Genomic DNA, 26080 nt, shown 5'->3' on the forward strand with positions numbered 1-26080 from the left:
CTTGAACCCATACCTGTCATCAAGAGTATGCAAGATATCTGGACCTAAATGAGGCAACACCCACAACATAGTTACCATTATAACTAAATATTTTTCGTCCAAAATTAAGAGAATATTCAATACTGCAGAGGGTTAGAAGGGGCTGATGGAGTCCTCATATGACTGGAGGTCCTATAGCCTGAGGAAGAGGAAGGCTGTGGACAAGGAGGAGCATACACCTGATATATCACTCTCTCTAGTATGAAACCACTGTTTAGGGTCAAGAAGTGGGGCGAAAGCAGAGCAAGGGCAAAGAGTTTGTGGAAAAGAGGTAAAACCCTCTAAATCTGCTCTCCAATATAAATCTATTACTGGTAGCCAAAAGCCTTATGAAATGTATATAGTGAGGTAAAATAATCCTGAAGGCTGAAGCATGAGTGAACTGATCAAGCAAACAATTTAAGCTGGGAGCCATGTGGAAGAAAAAATATTTCAAGTTGGTTAAAAGGTCAGCAGAAAGATCTTGCCATTTTGGGAACGGCTGTCCAAGCAAACACTAACTGATCCTTAGAGCATGACTCAGGGGAGCATGTCTCATCTAATGTGAGTGAAGGTGGCCAGGTGCTCTGTTTTCATGGTGGTATGTTATTCAATGGCCAGCAGTAAATACTGATGATACTAGATACTTTCCTTTTTAATGAGCAAAGCCAAACAGCAACGGGTTCTGTTTGCTACCAGCTTCAAGGAAAAAACTCTTGACACTGAAAGTGTAATGCTCTGTTTTCTTAATTTGCAAGGCATGTTGTGAAGGTCTGCTGACAGGAATCTTGCACATCTGCAGTACTTTCACTCTACTACAAGGAATTTTGACAAATGTGTGCTGCTGAAGCATCGGTCCTTGCAAACACACATCTCATTTAACTTTTTGCACACAAAACGACTCCTGTTTACTTCCATGGTACTTGCACATGCATATGTCTTCCTTGCCTTGTAGTTTTAATCTCTGTTAATTAAAATAATGGAGGAAATAAGCAGAAAGCAAAAATCATTACCCTCTCCCAAATATAATACTTAAAAATGTAAAATTTCAATCTCTTAATGATAATAATAATAATAATAATAATAATAATAATAATAAAAGTGGTTTTGAGAATCAACAAGGTAAAAACAGTTGAGAGCAACCTTGAAGTTAATGAACTACTTTTTTTTTTTTTTTTTTTAAATTAAATTCTCCAATAATCAGTTAGACTGAAAAACTTTGTATTTTAATAAAATGCCAAAGGTTGTGATGGTGGCCAACTGTATGCAACTAACTTCCTCAAGGTCAACCAGAAAGTGTCTGCCAGAACAGGAAATGTTACACCACTTGTGCTCAGGTTGTATTTTATATCCCAAAATATTTTTCTGTGAGAAAAAGCTGACATCTTCTCTAAAGAATCTGTTCATTTTTACTCTTCCTTGCAACTGAGATTTCATTATGTTTACCTTGATTCATATTTTCTTATGTTCCTCTAATAACTAGTACAAATCTGGAATGGAAAACAATTTTCCAGTGTCAGAGGTTGGGAACTGCAGAGTAGTTTTCTTAAATTCTAATCTATGATTGGCAATTACGGCCATTTCAAGGTTCCCTAGGAGAATTATTGTCTTCTGAAATATTTTAAATAGCTGGCTGTCCACAGTTTTTCCTTGCCTCAAAAAATGGATATATTATCATTTTAACGTTTACTGCTGCTGCTACTGGGAGCAATAAACCTCAGTCATGTTCTCCCACGGCATATGAATCAATAGGAAATAAATAATACTAAAATATGCCCTGGAATTCTTTTACATGACAATCTGAGAATAAAGGCAGTGAACAAACACTGAAAACCCCAGACTGACTCAAGAGCAAAGGTGGGATTCATCTCACTTCACTTTAGTCAGGCAAATGGTCTGGAGCAGTCACTTCGATATGCTATGGAGAGAGAGAAAACGGGAAATGCATCTCCAGAGGGCACTTTATCTCTTTATCTTAAGGTAGGGTCAAAACACTCTCAGAAGTACTCATATCTCTGTAGAGGGACTTTTACATAAGCGTGTTCTCTTTACTATGTTAGCCTGCCTCATACAGCATTACTTTTGCATTCATTTCTTTTTAAGGAGACAGAAGTCTCAGAAGCACATAGGAGTGCTGAAGTGGCAGTGTCACTTTGCCTGCCACATTATGGCTCAGTTATACATTTTGGTGCTTTACCTGCTGTTAGTCAGAGATCCTCCGTCCTCCCTTGCTGTTGCAGCCAGGCAGCTGTGAGGCAGGTGAGGACAGACCCATGTTCCCATGCTCCCTTTTGCTGCCTGGTATTCCTCTGATTGGAGATATGCAAAGCAGCATTTGAAGCTGGGAGTATAGTTCGCCTCGCACAGAACAGGATCAAGCTACAATTTGCTTTTCCAACACAGAGATTATTTTCACTGTCACTGCTTGCAGATCTGAAGTGAAAACTAAGAGCACTAGAGAAGCTGGTAGATTGTCTGTCTCTTCCCAGCAGTGCTCTCGCCCTTCTAGCAATACCCTTCTGCCCATGGTGTTTGACAGATTCTAACCTTTTCAATAGCTAGAGAGCTCAATATTCAGTTACTTTGTTTTAGGAATATTCTCAATCAAAAATGCACAACGACAAGCACCTGTTGACTGCAGGGCTGCCACAGCAAAGGCAATAGGCTTGCCCTACTACTGTGAGCATTTGTAGGATCAGACTCTTGCATGCAACAATTTCATGACATTTTGGACAGTTACTCTTTGTAAAGAATAAACTGGGAGAAAATCAGTCCTCCTGCTTGACTCATGTATCAAATTGCTTTTACTGCTGGAGAGTTCTGAAAGGGAGAGAGGCTATGGCAATAACAGAAGGATCAAGTTGTGAGCATTTCAAAAAACATTCTTCAGAAGGCCTTTGGCTTCACTGATGGTAGAAGTAGTGACTTGAAAAGACATCTGTATCTCCCCAGATCTTAAATGCCATATCACAAAATACCGGCCTCTGAATTGCAAGGAAAACATTCTGGAATTTATGCAAAATAACAGAAGTTACTTTCCACACCACATGCACCCTTTTCTCATGTAACAGACTAACACCAAGCTAAATCTGACTGTGTAACCACTGCAGAAAGGGTATGCAGAAAAGTTCTCTCCCTGCTTAGGTCAACTTACATCAAAACCAATTCAGCTGTCTAATTTATTGTTGCATAACTTTAAAATACAGTACGCATGACTACTTGCACCCTTGACGTGCCTTCGGGACTGCAAGAGAGAAACTGTGGGAAAGAGGAGCCACAAACATCTGTGGTATAAGTAACAGGGAGGTTTGGCACTATCTGTTCAAAGATGGCAAGTGGAAGAAAAGTAGCAAGGGGAATTAAAAATTATTTGGGGTGTGGCTTTTGTGCAAAATTAATTTGTTTTTGTCCTCTTGAAATCCTCCTTTGTCTGGGAAATGTTTAAAATCAGTGTGGTATATTCAAATACTATCAAACAATGCAGATTCAACATTTCTTTTTCTGTAGAGATTAATTTCAGAAGAAACACAGCACTTCATGTTTTACAAGTAGGATTTATGCACCTCTACTTACAAATGTAAATTTCAACTACTTGACTAGCACAGGAAATATTACATTTAGAAGGAGAAAAGATCAATCCTTCACAGGTTTGTCCTCAGATGTGTTAAAAAACAGGTATATTCCACCAGGAAGAAAATCTTGATTTTGGTCAAGGGCCCTGAGAATAAAATATTTGTATTTTCTTTTTACTATAAATATTGTTTTCTGAAAGAATAGTAGTTTCCATTCAGATATTTCTTTTAGGTCAGATTTTTATTATCCGTAGCTCTGTTTGTATTTTAATAATGAAGTGCTCATCATATACCCAAACTGCAAAGTGAATGTGTTAGTAAATTTGCTTATGAAGATAAATATGTTGATTGTTTTTTCTGCAATATAACCTCTGTGACCTTACTTTAGAAATGCAGCTTCAAATAGAAAAAGCAAAAAAGACCTCAGTGCATTACATTTATCACAGCCCATATTGTCATAGATTCCTGTTATTTTCACCCCATTTAAGAGGAGAAGGAAGGCTCATAACAAAATAAGTGCTTTCAGGTTGTGCTTTTTGTCAGAAAAAATGTGCTTTCAGGTTGTGCTTTTTGTTGAGTCTGCCAGCAGATAAGATTTGTATTACTCACAAAGTGAGAAATGCTCACCATGAATGCACGGGTATTTTCTGAAAGTACTCTTCCATCATTAAGGTTTTTATAACTTTGATAAACTCATATTTTCTAGGCATTTGAAGAAAGTTTCATAATCTGAAGAAATGTTATCACTGGCTGCGAAAAATTCTATCAGTCATACATTTGTCTGGCTCTGTGAACCTTTCCAGCTGTAATAACAAAAAATAAGTATATACGTAGATATATGTATGCATATAAAAATATATTTATATATAATATGTACACATACATTACTGTATGTATAACTCTACCTAGATGTATGTATGTGTTTTCGCATACCATACAATTATTACTTTCTTCTTTCTCCAAATCATTTTCGCACTCATGTAATTCCACTTAAGCTAAAGACCTACTGTGCTATGAAGTTAGTATGAAAAAGGATTTTTACATTAGTTAAAATTGGCTTGATTCTGAATATATTCAGCCAAAAGAAATATTTTTCCTTCATGATGGTGCGTACTGTCATTGCCCAGAATAGTATTTAGTAAAAAAGATTGGTTTAAACAGGTTTCATTTTGATTTTATTCAGAAAAAAAATGTCTTAGTACTACAGGGGTCATTAAGTGGAAATAGTCAATGGGGAATTACTTTCTTTGTTTTGCTAAGGCTAACATGCTTCACTTCATCACTTTGATTTTAAAATTAAAGCTGATTTGATTACAGTCACATCACCCCCAAAAAGCTACAACTAACAGTCTTCAATTTAGGTGAATGTGAAGACCTTCTGCAGGCTTTCAAAGGCACCTACCTAATTTAATTGATCACTTGCTGTCGGAATAGTGTTGAAAGACTTAAAATTGAGACACAAATTAGAAGAATTATAATGGATTCCATCCCAAGCAAGGATATTGATAAGAGTAACAAAGTACAGTATCTTCCAGTCACTGCTCAATAGTCAGATACTAGCCTGTTCTGCAATAAAATAATACTCTGTAGGTGTGATTTTACAGTTAACTAAACAAAATTAAAAAACTTATTTTGTGGTAACTCTACTTCTACTATGGAAATACATTTGCTTGTTTGATTTGCCAAGGTATGGGCGGGGACAGCATTGGATAGCAAAAGCTGAAACACCTACCCGTATTAAACATTTCAAGTAAACGTACACTTACTAAATGTTTAGTATTAGATATGTATTATTATAAGAGGAAGCTGTAAGAACTTTCCAGGACCATTTTGGAATAAATAAATGGTGTTAAAAATGAGCATGTAATTTCTTGTGTACCTGTCCCAAGCACTTTCAGATAAACTATACCTATATTTGCCATTAACATCTTCCTTTGCATTTCCATTAAAACATCAAGACACAGAACTGCTGGGAAATAGATAGGGAGAGAGATGAACGAAACTTCCCAGAGTCCCTTTGTGGAGGTGAAAAATTGGGTTTGCAGCTGAAAGCCACATCATCCTGACAACACTGGGCTCAGCAGACCTTCAGAGCTTGCGATCCCACAGCCTTAAAAGTTGGCCTGGTAACAGAGCATCCTTATTAGAACTTCTCTCCAACTGGTCATAGTCCGCATGTAATGCCAAGGGCATAGGTTGGTGTGCACAGGATAAAACATTTAAGAACTTGTTTACTGGTAGAACAAACTGCATTTTGTCAGACAAGGAAATTTAAATATTTGAGAGAAAATGTATCTCAGAATCTAAATATTACTTATCTGCTTGTACATGATTGGATAGAAGATATGAATAATTTTTAATATTTATTTCTTCTTCTGGTGGTGTTTGTTGATATTGTAAACTAACTATTGGTACTTGTCTATTTGTCTTAAGATAATGCTGGGAAGTGGGGGACACACATGGCTAATAATCACTGAATAGAAACTTCAGTTCCCAAACGGAACATCCTCTCATTTATATGCAGTATGTGTGTGAGAGACAAAGCAGTAAAGATATCTAAATTGCAGTACCTACATCTATCAAAGAATGTAATTGATCTTGCTGCTTGGAGTCTGTTTTAAATTGTGACAGGGGCCTAAGTACGATTGTCATAAACTATCCATAAATACAACTATGCAAAATTACATATAAAAGAAATAATTTTATGGCTTTAGTAAGTTTATAGCAAGTTTTTACAACATATTTACTCACATCCTTTGCCATGCTTACCTCTAGCTTCACACATGTCAAGGTGAAGGAAATTTGTCCTGCAATGGATGTTCAGATCTGCCTAGGATTCATTGTCCTGCTTCATAAACTGATGTATTATTTGACTCCTATATGAGTTGCCATTTGTAGGAAAAGAAACCCAAAAAAACCGAAAAAAAACCCAAAACCCCACAAAACTGTAGTTGTTCTGCTGTTTATTTTTGTGGAATGTCTTTTCTAACTTGGCACCACCAGAAAGATTGCTGTTATCAGTGTCCAAATACCAGTCACTCCCTTATGAAGCAAGAAAAGATACACCGAGCAGTCCCAGGGACTAAGGAAACTTTGGCATTTCATCAGTTTCAGGGCTAGAATTTCACTGTCAAGCTCACTATCTGCTGGGCCCTCATAGATAAACAGTAGATAGGAGCTCACAACACATTCCTTTCATGTTCACTAATTTCAGAAGGAGACTCTGCAGTCTAACACCAGCACATCCCTTGAAGTCCTATCTCTCTGCTTGTATCTTTGGCAGCCATGTAGTAATTAGTGAAACAGAGCAAAGATATTTTACACCACTCTATCCACTCAGCTCTGCCATTATGAATAAATGCTGCAAGTTTTGGCTGGGAATGGCATCTCACACTCTGTGCTTGGGTTATAAATCCCTATTTACATCTGAAATTCTTTTAAATTAGTTAAGATGTAAACTATAACTTCAAACGATAAAGGGCTCTTGCTATGGTAATTTATAGCTTTAGGAACTAAGGAAGTTTATCTCCTCTGGATTTAATGGAAGTTTAAGACAACATATTAAAAATGAAATTAAGATAAATAGAATCATGTTATCACTGCCTCCTCTTACTGAAATTGAATAAGATACTGTGAGAAAGTAGTTTCTTTATAACTAACATAGGAGGTTTTGTCTTTACATAATATTTAGCCTTTTTTTTGGTAATCTTTGTAATGCACTCTCTCCTTCTGGAGTAGATTTTGTCACCCTCACTCAATATAACAGATATGTCGCTGTTTGCAGTTGGCCCAGGTCTAAAATAAAGTCCTGCTCAGTAAGAGCAGAATGACACTGAAGGACCCATGTCTTCATCGACAATAAGGCATTGTGTGTATCATATATATACATATTACACAGCTATTTTAATACAAGTTTTATATTGTACATAAGAGATGCTTGTGTATTTAAAGGTATTGCTTGGCTTCTTTGGCTGAGCATTTGTATATTATTAAGATGAAAAGCTTCCTGCTTCGCAAATCAGTCAAACAAGTACTGTTTCAGCTTTGTATTTCTTGAGCATCTTCCACAAGATGGAAGATACTAAGATCAAATTTAAGCCTTAAGTAGCTACCATTTTCCCTGATAATTTTTCCCTGAATTATGGATGAGTCAATGGTAGTGCTTGAAGTATATTAAAGTCATAAAAGGACTATAACTGGAAAAATAGGATAACTTCTACCAAATAGTTAATTTGCAAATGTGCTGAATGTATTATTCTGAAATTTCACGGCAAATCTACCCATGCTGCAGAGGTGAATAGAAGAAACCAGAAGAGGAATGTGAAAAGATCTCCGAAGTTATTATAAAGGGGACCTGAAGAAGGACATTAGAGGAGGCTTAATGCTATTTAAAACTTACTTTTATGCAACCAGTGGGCCCAAATTCAGTACAGGTAGAAGCAGACACCTTCTGCTGGAGGAAAGCTGCATTTTTGCTTAGACTACATTGACTTCCATTAGTATGAAATATTAGAAAAGGTAAGAATACCGTAACTACTGAAAGTGAAATCAGTATGTGTTACTCGCTACTGCCACTTACACCACTGTACAAGTTGCAGGGCTACTTTGTCATCCTCTAATTTGGCCCTTTTATTTCTGAAGTGAGAGAGATAATGGTACTGTGGAGCCATTCCTTCTAGGTCATCAGGAAGAGCATTCCCCTGGCGAGACGCCAGTTCCAAGGTCTTGTCACACCTCTGACTTCTCTGTGTAAATAGTGCAGGAATCTGTGTGCTTCTCTTTTATTTTGTGAGACAGGAGGGCAGCAGTATTTGCTGGTGTAAATGAGGAGATGGATGAAGCACAGTGGCAGCCTGAGTCACTCAGATTCCACTGTCCAGTGTTCATCTAAAAATGCTTAACAATCTCATACCAAACACCCTGCATTAAAAAAAAGAAAAAAATGAAAACTCTCAATCAGCAGATAATTCTTTCAGCTCCTTTGATGACTCTAGTCTATAATGGTTTGCTCTTTTTAAAGTATTACAAATCAAATCACAAGTCTGGCAGTGACAATTCCTTTTTCTTCTCTGATCCAGTCCATCTGAGGACTGTACATTCAGATCTGTGGGAAAACCTTTTAAATTGAAAGCAGAAAATAAAACTTAGTGACTGCTTCATATATCACCTGGACCCTACTACCGTTAGGTGGCATGTAAGGACATGTCACCCGCAATGAAGAAGCTTGCCATGACCTTGCTGTCTCATATTTACTGTCCTTTTTAAAGTATGGATCAAGACTGGACAATAAAATCCTCTGTTGAAATTTCAAAACACTCTTCCCAATCTGATTTGAGTTATTAGAAGTCTTTAACTGTCCTGCTTCCAGAGGGGGGAAAGGAGATGTTGCTTGGGAAGGCATCATGCATTTTCTTCTGTCTGCTCTGAGCACAACACTGCTGGTGGTCTGGTAGCATGAATGCAGAACATTTTTCATATTAAGTCACAGACTGTGAGAGTCTGATCAAGCTGCTTGTGACATGTAAAGGATCCCCTTGAGTCAGATGATGAATTACAGCCTTTCCAAAAACTTGCTCATCTGAGGAAAAATAATCAAAGCCTTTTACAGTAGATAGTAAATAAATGTTCTTTTCATGCTGTTACTACAAGCAGGTCAACTTCATTTTCCAGATCAGGGGATGAATAAGGAGGAGTGGCTTCCAAAAGAAAACCTTTCAGCTTAACCAATTATAGATTTCACAGTTGGCAAAAACAGAATTGTGTCTGATGGGTCCCATGGGAACTTAATTGAACCATCACACTCCACTATCCATCAGTCAGTATCCTCCACCACCACCACTGTTACTTAACCCTAAAGGAGTGCACCTACCCGTGCCTCTTGCTTATGGCTTTATAAATTTTGGTCTCTCAGCTTTCCTTTAGAACACCATTCTGAGGAAAGGAGCGTGGCAGCCACGCAAATTGAAAATAAGGAATGTTTTAGGTGGTATTAGTCACTTAAACAAAAAAAAATTAGTTACCAGGGAAATATTCACTTACTATTTACCAGTAATATATATTGTGAGCAAACTGTTGACACATATTTTATACTTATAAGATACCTGTGAATACGTGATGCATACCCATCTACTATTTGCTATTCTTTTATTCTAAGAGATTTCAGTTTCAAACGAGGATATAGAATGTGTTGGATTCAGAGTTTGTCAAAACACAATTCTTTCCTAGCAGTACCCCACGTGGTAGGTCTGCCCAAAAACCTTACACAAAAATGCTAGGTAAATGAATCTTCTGGTATCCCATCATCTGTAAAGCAACAGTTGTCTCATTGCTTGAAGACTTTTTCTGTGCCCCTTTGGAGAGTGGAGTGCATCCAGGTAACACAGTTGGCTCTAAATCAGTTGCAGCACTAACACATGGCATGAGTGTGTGATGAGGCACATTTTATATTGTGAGTGAGAAGAAATTATGGGCATACAGAGACCCTATCCTTTAAGTGGAAGAGCCTTATGTCATATGTTTCATAAAGACATAGATAAAAGACTTTTGGTCTCAAATTCACTTGTTTGGTGGACAACCAAAACATAGAAGGGGATCTATAAAGACAGGACCTTATAGTCAGCTACAACCTCCTTCTTCAACACTATAAAGCAAAGAGAATCAAGGTGAGCCATTTGCAAAGGGAGGGACATTTCTGTTACATTTGACTTCATATTAATCAATCCATTTAAGTCTAAGCCCCAACAGGCAGAAGGGGAAGTCGTTTACGGCATCAGGCGTGATATGTGAGGTGGCATAAGAGAAGGAATCTTTTCTTTCCTGTTTGCAAGGAGAAAATAATATGATGTCAACTGCTTTAAGAGGAGAATGGGACATATTAACACTGCACTATGCTCCTTTATTTCCAGTGTGTTGAGTGAGAATCATTTCACTTTGGGAAGTTTATCACTTAAAATGCATTAGCACTATTCAAGTAAATCTTTGTGAATTCACAACTTCCATTCTGTTTCAATAATGAGGGGACAAGCCTGGGGAGCCCGGGGCTGAGTTCTGCACTCTGTCAGTATCTGGCACTCGTCTCTTAATGAGGAACCTCACAGACTCTGCTATTACGGCAGAAGGAAGGAAGTGCTAAAATTGCCAGCAATAATAAGGCATCTCAAACTCTTTGGCTTATGGAAAAGGTCTAAACAGCTACAGCTTGGTAACATTAAAATATTTTTATTAGGAAGAGAAATTGATGGGAGATGGGTTGAATTGAGCTGCAGCCTAGTAGTAGAGCATTTTCTATTTCACTAGGTGCAAAATCCCGTCTTGCAATATTTTGACTATCACACACATTTCTTTTTGGCCTTCAGGGAAATATAACTGGCTTTAAAGAAACACTGAAGTATAATTTTGCCTCCAAAGGTGACTTTATAAAAGTGGCACCTTCTTGCTCATTTTTTTCCCCAGAGAGCACATTTTTTCTGCTTTTTCTTCCTTCCAGTGCTGTACCACTAGCAAAATGAAGAGAGCAATATCATGCATCAAGCTGATCCAGTTCAAGTAAAATGGTTAAGCAAATATGACTGACAACATCATTTGGTCAAGACAGCCTTTGTTACTGGGATAAACAACCTTTCTGTCTTACAGAGCAGAATTTACTAAGTGTTTGGCTGGATGTGTGTTTGTGGGAAGGGAGTGAAGGGGAAGAAAATAGTATAGGGAGGGTGAATGACAAGTATTTTTCTATCCTTTTTTCTCAGCTTTAAAAAAGGACAGCCATCAAGCCACTGCTATGTCACCATTTACAGAGTAAATTTTCATCTGCCTTTTGAGCAGAGAAATCAAGCTCTCGGAAATTAAGAACTACCAAAAATTAAAGCTTAACATTCAATCAGTAAAAACATGAATACTGTTTATTTGAGCCATTTTCCAGAACATCCAGGGAAAATCTTCTAGCCCTTATGAAGCTACTTTGTCCTGCTTTGGTGTCAGAAGTCTTGCTTAAATGCTTACTTTACTACTATTCCTGAGAGAGAAAGACACAGAGTCTGAAGCTATCTAAGTCCAAATGAACATTTCTCATGAGGAGGGATGCTACCAAAAACATCGCTGTATCTAGATAATCCACGCTCAACAACACAACCTCTTGTATCATTCCTGTGCAAGACAACAACTTCACGTCAGAGCAAATCGTAATTTGATTCTGAGCACCTTGTAATTTTCCTAACAGCCATTACCATCACTTTTCAGCCTACAAACTGTTGAGTACAGCTGCAGCAATTTTATCCTGAGAGGGGCAGAGAGAAAACACAGGTTCAAGTACTGTGGGATCTGGTGCAAGGTGTAGGATCCATAGCGCTGAGCCAGGCACCTAAGCATGTTTTTTACTGAATGCTGGAGAATTAGGTCCCTGAATGAAACACATTACCTTTGGAAATCAAAGGGCCAGGACATTTAAAACTTTGGCTTTCCTGTAAGCAGGTTGGGGGGGGGGAGGGTGGTGGTGTTGGAGAGTTTTCTCTTGAGCTGAAATACCTTCCCTAAGATCCTGTCCAGTTGGCACTTAAATCTTGCCCTGAATGTGGCCTAAAGTGCTTATTAAAAACATTACAATACAGCCTGGCATAAATCTACTGTAAAACAATGAAAGTCTCTGCAAAGTCAGATCAACTTTGCTGACAGCTATCATCAGCTGCATTGGGCAGGTTCTCCCAGCACCAGCCAAGTTACAGAAAGCTTCAGTCCAGATAGCAGGGGCAGGTTGGTCCTACAAGTCTCTCTGTTCATGAGAAAGTTCACAGTTGTGGCCCCTAACTGAGAAAGCCCTTTCACCAGTTGTAGAGTGTTTAACCTCAAGAACTGACAGTGAGAGCTGCATAGCTGATCTTGGCTAATGTGATGGGGTAGAGGTTGAGAGGCAGCCTTTGAGATAACACCTTGCTATCGTTAGCACATTAAAGTACAGGAGAGCATTCCCCTTCTAGCACTGTTTCTAGTGGTCAGCAAATGGGGCACAAGATAAAAAGAGTAGCATCTGCTTTTTTACTTCATTGCATGGCAAAGACATGCATTTATTTCTTCAAGCAGAAATGGGAAAGAGCTAATTTCTTCTAGACTCAGAATAGTCTTTGAGCAGTATCTGAAAAGCTGCAGAACATTTTTTAATACTTTAGCTAATGCTTTGGTATAAATACATGAGCACTGGTTTAGCTGTACACTAACTGCTACGTTATATATAATGTTTTGGATAAATTTGTTTAAAAATGGGAAATTAATGTCAATTAAATATTAATCTGGAATTATTTTTTATGAAATATCAGAACACTCTGGAGCTCAGATATCTTCATATTTTAAGCCTTCATTTTTGCTCTTTTTTACTGATGATAAAGGTAAGAAAAGTTAAAACAAGTTTTTAGGGAAACGATACTTCCTGTATTCAAAAAGAAACTTCTTTTCTCCTCTTCTGTTGTATTCCTTTCCCAAACAAAATTATATTAATATAAAAAATTAAAGGAAACTAGAATATTAAAATTAAATAAAAATGTAAATTAATAAAAGGTTAGATGCAAAAGAAAGGAAGAATTTCCTCCAAAAATTAAACTCCACCATAATAGTGGAAAAAGGGAGGAAAAATAAGCAGAAACAAAGACAAGACTTCCAGACAATTCCACGTGTTTCCAAACCTAATTAAAGGTTCATTTAAAAACAAGCATTCTTAAAATTTTTTGTTTCCAGAGACAAGACGTTTTTAATGAAATAGATGGGATTTTCTTATAAAAAATGGACATAGGAAGAATGTTAAACCAACTCGACGTGGTTCATGAACCTGAAAATCTCTGTTTTCTGCATGTTACACCTTACTCTTCCCAGTAATTTTGCCCTTTTGCAGAAACAACTTGGCTTTGTTTAAAATGACCATAGTTTGCTGCAGAAATATTCAGGTTGCCCTGTGTAACTCCCAGCCTGCCAAAGCCCCAAGGTGTAGCTGAAACAGGTACTACCCCATCAAAAAGCTTTACTTCAGTTGTTTTACTTCTTGCTGTGGCAGGAAGATTTACTTGTGCCTTGGTTTATCCACAAGAAGTTCCCTTCTGTTGCAGTTTTGTTTTGAAGGCAGAAACACATATTGCTTGGGGTAACCAAGATGCTGAGAGAAAAAGCCTTTGTTAGTTTTTAGGTTCAATTTTCTACAGCGCCAAGAAAATCTACCTTTGAACTCTATAAAAGCGGATAATATTTTGGCAATGTGAGTGGAACTGTAAAACAAACAACATGCTCAGCATGCTAGCATGTGTCCTAGTTAAAGAAAATGGAAAATGGGAATGGTAAATGGACAGTTAGACAAATAATCTCTTTTGCCATCCTATAAGAGAGGACAAAACAATTTGAAATGTAATGTTCAGAGACATGATTAATATCCAGGGTAGTAACATTTTTTCATTATAATGAACAGAAAAGTATATTTGGCTGTCACAGCTGAGAAAGTGAATGCAATGTGCAATACCTGCACTATACAAACTAAAATGAAGCACGATTATTCAGTGCAGGTTCTTTAAAAAAGAAACAGCAAGAAAATCTCAGGAAAGATTTTGGTTTGCTTTTCATGGTCAAGACAGCTGCTCTGTAAGAACTTAAGGGGATGGTGAGTTTGGCATGCAGCTTCACCCACCGTGTTCACAAGGAAATATGACCTACAATTCAAGAAAGTGGTACTGTAAATGTGTTGTATTGGGGCAAAATTTGTAGTCCATGGGCCAAGCACTGAATATACTTAGAAAGGGCATTCTGTTTTACCCTGTATTATTCTTGTAAGCTAGAGGACAAGACATTTCTTTTTGATCTTCTCACCATTTATTTTGTACAATTTGCTCTCATGCTTGTGTCTTCTGCATAGTGCTGAATTCTGCTAAGAAAACTGCTTGCCTGTTCTAAAGTTATTTCTCAACCTTATCTACTAAACATGTCATAACCTGTTTGGGTAGGAATAGCTGTTCTACAAGTACTCGTGTTCAGATGTGGTTTATAACTGGCCTTTATTGAGCTGAAACAATGGAACCTAGGACTCACATACAAATAATAAATGGAAAGATGATACAGCCCAAATTTAACAGTCCTTAAAAATACGTCTGCTGCAGAAATGCCATTTCTAATAACAGGAACAAGAGAATGACTAGAGATCTCAGAGCTGTCTGAGGCATGTAGAAACTACCTGAATAAAACAAATGTACAAGCCATCAGAAGCACCCCATGGAAACCAACATTCTTCATTGTTGTATTCTCTGGTAGCAACAGTCACTCATTACAACATGAAGGCCAGATACTTTTTGAGTTAGAGATGCCAGTGTTGAGAGAATAAATACTGAGAATAGAGCTGATAGTTTCATCCTATGTGAAGCAAATTAGCTGACTGGTAAGAGCAGATCTCATAATTAAAAAAAAAAAAAAAAAAGAAAGTATTAGTTCATTGTTTTTCATTTTGTGCTGTCAGAGATGTCAGTGCCTAAGCCAGCCTCCTTACGAGTAGAGGTAGCATATTGAAAACACTCAAAACTGTCAGAGAAAGCAAACCCTGCCATTTCCCAACTTGGGATCTGGATTCTACCCAACAATTTTGTTCTGAATCAGAAGCAAACTCCCACATCTGGTGCACTAGCAAGCTTATGAGATCTTCTGCCTCATAAAAATGTGTGACCCCAAGAAAGCCAGGAAAAAAATCTCCCTACATTTCAGTCCAAGATATTTTTTTTCATTAATTTGAAGATGCGGGAGTTTTATTTCACTATGTATTCCTGAAAGTGAGAATGGAGAAAGGAAACGTATTGCAGAAACATTATCACTTCTAAGCCATGTACTATGTCTGCTATTAACAGAATTTTTCAAAGGTTATCTGGCACAAAGCAATATGTATCATTAAAGTTTTTGCAAAGCTTTTGAAGCAGTCCAGAAATCTCCTTGTCTTTGCTTACAGTCACTAATATACACATATGCATGCACTGCATTCGGAAAGTTTTTTGTTCATGCCTGACACGTAGTCACCCACCAGCAGTCCTCCAAGAAGCTGTGACAGTCATAGCATGTGTCATACAAATACATGGCACTGTCTCTTTCATTTGCTTATGTCAAATCTGCCAGAGAATTTTGCCTTTCCTGAATCTTCTCTTTATTATTACAGCCTTCATAAGTTGTCAGGAAGACACAGAAAACTGTATCAGGGCAATGGACTTTTTTTTTTGAAACCCAGAGCAATTTTTTTTTTTTTTTAAACCTCTGAATTGTTTTCACTCTGATAAAACAAGCTTTTGAAAAGCACTGGTCTTTTTACTTAGGACACCCATTGCTGCAGTCCAGAAAATCCCAGTCCCTTTCACTGCATTTGGATTGCAGACTGTCTCCAGGTCCTCCAAAGATACCAGCCTACTTTCAAGGAAGATCTTGCAAAGCCCCAAGAGCTTGTGATAAGTTTATTTGGGTCTTACCTACTTCTCCAGTAGTATATTATAGAAATGGTTGCCCTGGGCACAGATCTCGAGCTTCCTGTCCAGCCAGTAACTGGCGTTTGCCCTTGCATGCCTTATCCGTAGAGAACATTGGACTCCAACCCAGCTAATCAATGCTCAGAAGTTTTTTGCTTCCATTTCTCCCTTTCCTTATCTCCAAACATGCTTCCCATGCAGGTTAAATTGCTTTTTTCTTTTCTTTCCAAGTTTTAGCTGTAATTTCCATTGATCCTTGAGTTCCTGTTTTTACTTTTTCAATAAAGTTCTGTAGCTTCCAAAATGTGCAGTGCTCTTTGGAACACTCCCATGTATCATGAGCTTGGAAGAGGGGCTTCATTTGACTGTTCTGTTCAGTTCCATTCAATTGCTTTTTTATTAATTTCTGCTTTACTCAGGATTTCAAGGACTGGGGTCGTATTTCAGGCTTCTGACAGCATGCTTTGAAATGTCAGAAAGCCACTTTCTTAAATATATTAGATTGATTGCCACAACATTGTTTATCGTGTCTTCTAAATATCATAAATTTTGACTGTAGTCAAACTGGCACCTTGTTGTCTACGTGAATTTGGTCCACAGATGGAAATAAGTTATCATTACAAAAATTATTGCATTGCACTGAAACAAATCCACCTGTTCACAATCCAACATCTAGTTTGCTGCAGTTTTCATCCAGATGGCGTGGATAAGAAGAGTGAAGAAATGGGTTTCAACATTTTGTACTGAGAATCTCTTGTAGACTTGTATTAGCACTACTGGCATGGTCTGAAGTCTCCCTTGCCTATTTTAATTGTTGTTAATTAATTAAAAGGAAATGATGCAATCAGCAGCAGTTAGAATGGGAGTCCTCCCCTAAGAAATGAGATTGAAAACAAGGAAGATGGAGGAGGGAAGTGGCTTATTAAACAAGCTTGTGCTTTCTCGGTTCTGGTTTCTTCTGGAACCTCAGCATTATATAGACATCTGTGGAGAGCTAAGACAAAGCAGACCATTGAAGCTGTCTTGTGATCTAGGGACTACTCTAAATATCACAAAGTAACTCCATCTTGGCTGCATTTCACCCACCACTATCATCTTCCAATACCATCTTTTGTGAAGGGATCTTCATACAGTTGATTTCTGGTGGTCTTTAGGGCTTCTCCCTCTCACCTCTTGGAAAGAGAGCTTTTGAAGCATGTAAAATATATAAGGAACCAGAAGAGTAGCAACTGTTTTTAAGCTGCTGACTGAAGGGGACCCAAGAGATCTAAATGACTCTGAATGACTTATGTATGTATTCTTCAAAATTCATGCTGTTGAAGTCAGGTTTGCAAAAGAACTTATGAGCAAATAGGTAGCCCATCCCATTTACCAATGTAAATGCAAAGTGGTAATACTGTAGTAAAAAACATATGTACTCAAACCATATATTTATATTTGGTTCTATAGATCAATAGCTTAGACTCACATAGCCAGATTTCATGACATTTAGTACCTCTCCCAACTCAAGAACATGGTCCCTCCACAAAGCTCAAGTAAACATGGTGAGATCAGGGATGCTCCATGGGATTTGCTGGTGAGGGAATTGCCAGAATCTGGCCACTCCCAGATCAACCCATCCCTTACACATTGTTTCCTCCTGCTGCAAATAAAACCATGATACAAGCTACCCCAAACAGATTTTTATTCTGATCAGTTTGAGCAGCAGATCTGCTTCAGTTCTCACTCAGCATGAGGTGCCAGAAACTTACATTCCCCCTGAATCGTAATAGTTGACTCCACATGGAAAATAGACACCGCTCCACCCCCCTCAACAACCTAAAGCCAGAAACAAACCACTGGTGAGAAGTAAAGCCTTAGCTAAAGTACACTGACATTATATTTTGTTTGCTGCACAGACTAAAAGCACTCAAAACATTAACAAAAACCCAACTGTAGAAAATTTGCCAGCTTAATTTTTCAGCATAGATTTCCAGGCTAGGTCAGATCTGTCAGAAGATTTACTTATGTTTGAAACTTTTCAGGCAAAGCCATCCAGTATAGTTAGTTATACACAATTGAATAAAAAAGTAGGTTTGAGTAATTTTATCATAAGACAGTATTAAACTCTGTTACACCAATGAAATCTTACTTTTCAGCTAAAAGCAGACTGCTGCAAACTGGTGCATAATTAAGACAAATGAGATGTTTAAACACATCTGCATAGCAAAAACATTAAGTTCCACACATATCTATACTGTATCAACGTACATGTTCACTTTGGTAAGGACAACATAAACTAGTTTGATTAAACTAAGATGATGTCCCTAGTTTAGATTTGCTTGTTAAAACTATGTTTGTCTGATTTATTACCACAAAAGGTGATTGTGTATTTGGGAGAAATCCTTACACAGTTCAGAGTTTTTTGAAAGTGTCATAAAAGTGATGTAAACTTCTACATCAGAGTTTATAAAAAATCAGAAGAGAAATGTATTAAAACAAAGTAATACAAAAGAAAACCCTACACAAGGGGGACTTGAAGCACACCTCATTGAAACTTGGCAAGTATGATGACATCGTTTAAAGCACCTAAGAAAAGAGAAAACAGCTAAATTATTAGGACTGCAGCAAAATCTGGTCATTTCCCTTTGACATTTTTAGGTCATGAATCTATCTATGGCATGGAGGATGTCTGGATTTGATATATGTCTTGTTTTCCTGTGTCTAGTCCATGCTTTTGCATTAAAAGTATCCATTATCTTTTTAAGTGTGGGGTAGCAATGGAAAGACAAATCAGAGGGAGGTAAAAAGGCAAATGAGAGTTATGGGAGGTTTTGTTGATGTTTTTTTTTTTTTTTAAACTTACTGCTTGTTTTTCTACCAAGTCTCACTGACTTGTTAACTGCTTAGGTTGCCTCAAGGGTGTCATCAATTAATTGAACTCTGGCCTTCAGGAATTTGATTGATAGGCAGGTGATAGAAACACAGACTGTCTCACCATTAATGACCCTTCCTAGAACGCTGGCTATTACTCAGCACCCCAGAAAAACTTCAGTGGTGATAGAAGGGTGGGTTTGATGTCTGGAGGTGCTGGCGTCATGCTTGCACTATGCTGTGAAAGCTTTATATTTTTGGAACATAATAAAGAGCAGTAAAGCACACAAGAAGGTTCTTTTCTTAGATGAGAGTCTGTCTCTCCCTGCACAGACAGCAGCTACATATCTTATAAGACCCTGGAGTTCTTATGATTCCTATCAGGACTTTAATATTCCCAGCTAATTTATGTCAAGGCTTAAGGCCCCCTTAAATGCCTTAGCTAAATAATAATAAATTAGACAATGAATAATTCCAGTAGGTGGGATTATCATCTCCTCCCCACTACTGCTTCACAGCAAAGATGTTTATCTTGTCCAACTGTTAGAAAGAAAGTCTGTGGTCAGACAGGTATAATATTGTTCATATTGCAACAACCCTAAAGAGGCCACAGTGTTACTGAATAAGACTTGAAAAGTACAGATTCTTCAGAACCCACATTTCTATTCTGTAACTGAACTACCTGAAATTGTATTGTCAAATATTGTGCCACCTCTGGAGACAGACTAAAATAGCTTGTCAAATAGGTCAAATAGAAAAGTTTATGAGTAACAGTTGCACACAAAATTATTTCTTTATCATCTCAGACATATGTCAGCAGCTTTACAAGACATAAAAAAGGTTGACTAGCTAAGTAAAAGGAGTGGAAGCATGTTCTTTCTTTAGTTAGTCATGGTTTCTCTGAAAAATTAGTACCTATGTCTTTAAGATAGTCATCTCCAGTAAATATTTGTACTTTGAATTACTTCACACTACCTACAAATGCCAAGTGACCTGCAGTAGAAGGTCAAACTCTACACAGTTCTGTGAGACCTGGGGATCTCGAGCAAGAAAATACTGTTCCACTCACTTTTGGCTGTGACTGTACCTGTTGCTTTCCATATACCACTCACTTGCCTTACCTGTCCTGCACCTCAAGAAAATTATGGAGATGCATATAAAAGACATATCCCTTTTCCTCTGTGTGGCCAACACAATCTCTACATCTATACTCATAAATTAAATATCAGTTTATTAGATACTAAAATAAATGCAATAAATTCAATAGTCTGTATTTAAAATGGTTAGTATGGTCCCAGACATAGTTTCAACCTCTGGTCTGTAGCAGTGGGAGACAGCATAAGCCAGAGATCATTCCCAGCAAGATGTTAATAATATGGCTGCGGGTGCTCTGTGCCAGCTGGTCTCACAGGCAAGGAATGTCCCAGGCATATTTAAGTTGCTAGTGTAGATACAGCCACTGAGGGCAATCTTGACACAAGGCCTGCCATGACCAGAGATGGGTGGGGCAGAACATATTACCCCAATACCCATGTATTTTTCTAACCAAGAAAACCAGGAAGATGCCTATGTATAACCCCACCTAAATAAGCCTTTTACTTCCCTCTATGTTGCAAGCTCTAGCACTGCGCTTCTTCCAGTTCTAATCCTGGACAAACAGCAGGTATGCAAAACTCATTGAAAATGGGAATATCGTGACATAACATGGTTCTTTAAAAAGCAAACACTTTCATTACTTCTTAAACAATTTTGAGCATCTGTATGGTTGGCCGTATGGGACTAAGACTAAGACTAATTCTACATAAGGTAGAATTGCTTCTTACACCCCCACCTTATGCATATTATTCTTCAGATCCAGTCAAGAATCTGCCATCCTGATTGACATTGATACAGTGGGGCTATTACGTTGCTGTTCTTAAATCAGGACAGGATGATGGTGAAGACACTGCAAAAGTGCTCTTCTACTTTCTTTCTGTGTTCTGTGCTTTAAGAAGTAAAGCATCATGTACTCTAAAATGGCAACAGCAAAAAAGTTACTTGTAATCATTAGACTTGTGGTTTTAATGATTTAAGTAACTAGCCATGAGCCACAAGCAACCAGGAGGAATGTTTTTTCCCCTACAAGAAAGCATTTTTATAACAGATAAACACTGCCTTGAGCTCAAATTTTCACACACTAAGCAGTAAATTGAATTATATAGTGCTGGAGAGCCGACTGGATTTCTTAATTATTTCCAGACTTGTTAACTTTGGGAAAAATGGGAAAAAGAGAAGAGTGTATGGGGAAGGAGTGGGGCAGGTCATTCCTGGGGAGTAGTAGAAGGGGCCCACACATACACATAACCGTGCTGAATTTCCCAGAAAAAGATAACATACTTTTTTGCTACTGCTACTGAAGCCATGGAGTAAATGTATAAGGAGTGAAGGACCTTGACTTCTCACTATTTCTGAGCTACAGCAAGTCCCACGACCTGTCCCCTTGAAAGGCAGAAAAGAAATTGCCCTTTTTCTTGACTATGTGGGACAGTTTAAGAAGAAACTGTTTTCTTTTTCCCTTTCTCCTTCCCTAGTTTTTGCAGGAAGGACTATTTATAATAGCATCAAATCCCAAATCCCTACATTTGAAAGGGATTTTAACAATCAAATCCTTATCTCCAAGACAGGAGCAATGCATTTCTCATCTCAACATAGAGGAACTTTTTAGTTACAAAAATTACTGATACCAACCTTTTATTTTATGGTTGAGTGTTCTTGATGTGAATGAGAGGTCAGCAGTCTTCTCCCCCTCAATGTTTTTTCTGTATACAAGGACTTTCTGAAGGTTTATGATGTCACCTTTAACCCAAGTTATAAATACACAACTCTGAGATCATAGGACGCATAAATTTCCTGCTCTGACACTACACATTTTTAAAAATCTGGGTGAGACATAAACACATAAACCAAAATTCATCCCCATTTTAAATCCATTTGCTTCTGAGTTCATCCTACACTGTTGGCAAACAGAGCATTTATTATCAATTAACACAGTAAAAACAGAAGGCAATGTTCATTGTAAAATTCTCTTAATATCCGTACAATTATTCACAAAAAAATGGACTCTAAATTCTCAATATAGGTTGTAACACACATGTAAAGGCTGCATACTTCAAATACTTGGCATTTTTTTAAGGTAGGAGTAGCCCCACTCCATTCAAGTAAACTGACTGTATATGCAGTTACACACAAGGACGGGGGGAAAAAGCCTTCAGGGATCCCCAGAACATGTGGTTTTGGTCATCCCAAGTCTATTTGCAAGTTTGGGTGGTGAATGTTGAATAGCATTGTCTGTGAAAATATTTTTCCTGGCTTGGTTCTTGTAGAAAAGACAGAGATAATAATTATTCTGACTTTTACCCAATTTGTTTCCTATAGTTTACTTATTTCCTATAGCTTACTTGCATGTATTCGAGATTTTGTTTGGTTTAAACTAAATATTTTATTCAGCATGGGTTTTTCAGCTTTCTTTTGAGGAAAAAATATTAAATACCAAAGCCATAATTTTCCATTTGTTTACACAGCCCTAATCATTACATCCTAAGTGCTTGCCAGATTGGAGCCCACCTAAGTGAATTAAATGATCCAAGTGTCATTAGGTTTTGAGTTCTCACTTCCCACTGAGGGTGCCCAGCAGGTCTGAGAGTCTCTTGATTGTTCATACACTCTGAGACTGAGGGAGAGTAGTGTTGGTCCAAATTTTACACTAATGACGGTTTCCTGAATACAATTAAGATGCTTTGTACTTTCTGAAAACCATTCCTAGAAATTATTTGCTTTAAGGATACCCATATCTACTCCAGATGAAAAGTTTAAGACATCCTGTTTTCTTTCCCCACTCTCAGATCCTTCCTTGTTACAAAATAACTCTGCAAAATGTGAAAGGTATATAGTCACTGCTAAATTCTCAGGGTTTTTTTTAACTTTCAATTTTTTACTGTTTCCTTGTTTTTGTTGTGAAGTATTCATTCACTCCTTGCCTGCTTTTGTAGTTCGTGCACATTTTTCTCATCTTGAGAGATTGCAGAAGCTGATTTAAAACACAAAATAGAAATGGACTTTGATTTTTGTTAAGTGTTTGCTCCTTAGCCTGTCAGCAGACGACTCTGACATAATTGCTTCACTTTCCATCAGTAACCATTTCATGCTGGTGATTAATATCTTGTAGTGGTCACAGAAAACTTGTAAGATACCGGGGGAGCAGATTGTCAAATATATTTAAAGGTAAGAAGTCATGTAAAGCAGTTCTAAGTTTAGTCTTCTGTTTTGGAGATAATGTCTTACGTTAGATTGATTACATACAGCCTGAAAAGTGTGGCTTATGCATCCACTCTTGCTGTGTGCTGAAAGATAAAAATCCCATTTGCTGTATTTTATATTGGTGGTCTCTGACACTGGTAATGCAGATCTGTATGTTCCTTGTAAATCACAGATATAATGACTGCCAGATAACAACTCACTTAACTGCTGAATGAAGTGTTTCTTTGCTGGAAACTGAGCTATGCCATGTTCATGATCTAGTGCCTTACAATGCAGAGCACTGGGTGAGTCACTCATTTGTATGCCCCTTAAAACACACACATGCAGAACTCTCTGTAGTATGATGCTGTGGTCATGATCCAACATGACTTGTTAGCCAAGCCTCTGTCCTGTACTTTAGCTGAATTTGTTTGTTTGTTTGTTCATGTTCCTCTATTACCATCCTCAGCATGGTATCCAAGTACTCTATGTACATCCAAGACAATTTATAAGCACCTTCCTGGAACTTGGAGAACAGTACAAGACTGCCTTCCTTCTCAGAGTTTCACATTCAGTAGGTAGGGCTGCCATCAAACCAAGAGTGTAATTACTTCTGAGCCCACAGTTGTTACTGCTCATTGTTCAAGGAGTAGTCATCCTACTGCAGTAACAGGGCTGCCAGGGCTTCTCTGAAAAGTCATCTCTTGCCAGCTTCTCTCAGTCCTCCTTCATATATATATATATATATATGAAGGATATATAAAGACTGATATATAAAGACTCAGTAAGACGTAAGTATTATCATCTGTTATGTCCACAGCATTAACATATACCCACACAATACTCTAAATTATTTTTTTTTTCTTTCTGAGATCAGATTTATTAAATATTTTATGCAAGAGATATTCAACTCTCATGCATCTGCAGCACTTACACCTAGGCTCCCATCTTTGCTGAAGTGTTCACACCATTCTTAATAGTCAGGAAGCTGGTTGTCCCGAGCAGATAGACATCTCTCATGCGGGCTGTTGTGATGGTGTTTCCACATGAACAAGGGTTCAGACAAACACCCGGAGCAATACTTACTTTCTGTGCTTCCCCAGAGATCTGCATGTCCCTTTCTGAGTAGACAAGGAGTGGCCCTTGAGAAAATCCCCATTCCTGCACTGCCCCCCTCTCTCACTTCTGGTTGCCCTGAGGGGCCATTCCCTCCACAAGTGGCATCTCAGCCATGCACTCCTTCTCCCCAGCTTCTCCATGAACCAGCTAGTTCTGGGAAGAGACCTAAACATGGCCATCTCCTCAGCAACAACCACACAGGGCCATCTCCTCAGGAGAGGCCCAGGTGTGGCTGTCTCCCCAGGGAGGCCCAGACACAGTCGTCTCCCCAGCGAAGCACACATGCGGCCATCTCCCCAGCGAGGCCCACGTGCGGCCATGTCCCCAGCGAGGCCCACGTGCGGCCAGCTCCCCAGCGAGGCCCATGGGCGGCCAGCTCCCCAGCGAGGCCCGGGGTGCCTCTGCAGCCATGCCGGGTGCAGCTCAGCGCTGTGTGCAGCAGCACTGTTCAGGGTAGGGCACGGCAACCATCTGGCAAAATTTACAGCCAGAACCAAATCTGCAAGCATGCACATTTCATGGGCTTATTTGAAATTTTGCTTAAAGCGTCACACATGGAACTGCGCAGGACTTGGCAGCGGCAGGTTATGTAATATATAGTCATCCATCTGCTGCCTCTGCAAAAAGCGCTTACTCAGATGTCTGCCGGGCGGCGGGTGGAGGCTGTGCTACCCAGAGGCTGGCTATTAAAACCAGAGCTATTACTTATTGACAGTGACAACAAACCAGTAAAATCTCTCTGAACCTCCTTTTTCCCTGTCTGCCAAGGCTATCGTGACTTGGGGGAGAGGGGTACGCCAGACAACGGGAGTAATAAAGCCTGTCTAAATGGGTTTCTTTGTACATCTTCATCTGCTGACAGTATTGCTCAAAATGAAAGCAGGGGCATGAGCACACCAGGTCTGTCCATGACCTCTCACAAAGGGGATCCCAGACAGGAGCTCTCATCTGAGGCTCTGGGGAACCGTTCTCCCAAATCACGCAGCCACGTCAAGAGAGGTTGTGGCAGGCTGGGGCCATTGGCTCCTGCCCTCTGTCACTCCTTTCTGCTCCCTGCCTTGCCCAGCCTGTGACACAAAATGGACAAACATTTATTTGCCTTAGATCCTATGGTGGGAGTGTTTAGGCTCAGAAGGTGACAGACGTGCAAGTTTGTTTTTTAAAACACCAAGACGTTTACAGAACAAATACAGCTCCTCATCTTAAGCTGAATATTTTTAAACAAGGTTGTCATAATGTCACATTTGCCAGTGCTTTACCATGGAAGCAGCACTGTGGAAAAATGCCTATAATGCTGTCCCAATAATGGGAACAGCTTAAAGGAAACAGAGTGTTTCATCAATGCTACACCAAGAACTGGAATAATAAATAGAGATAGGAGGTAGCCTCACACTTCAAATAATTTGTGGAAACCTACTTCCACAAACTCAGCCTGTTTCATATTTGTGCAGTTGCTGACCATAAGGATGGCCATAACCCTTGCTGTGTCTTGGACAAGTGCCGTGCTAATCACTCCTCACATCATCTCCAACCTCAGGAACTGAGATCACTTGACACTGCACAAGTGTCCAAACTCCAATGAATTTCCTCAGCTTTCAGGGCAGCCCATTCAGTTTGACTGGCATGTTAGCACAGCAACTGTCTGCCTGGGTGGCAAAGAGGAGCTTATTTCTGTACTTTCTGGAAGTTCCAGCACATGGACAAAACAAGGTTGCTTAAGATTTTTATGAAAAATAAAATGCAATAAAATACACCAAACTGGGGTTCTGTCCAGCAACATTTTAA

This window comes from Athene cunicularia (genome assembly GCF_003259725.1).
Source record: "Athene cunicularia isolate RWA chromosome 3 unlocalized genomic scaffold, athCun1 chr3_part1, whole genome shotgun sequence".
Lineage (NCBI taxonomy): Eukaryota > Metazoa > Chordata > Aves > Strigiformes > Strigidae > Athene > Athene cunicularia.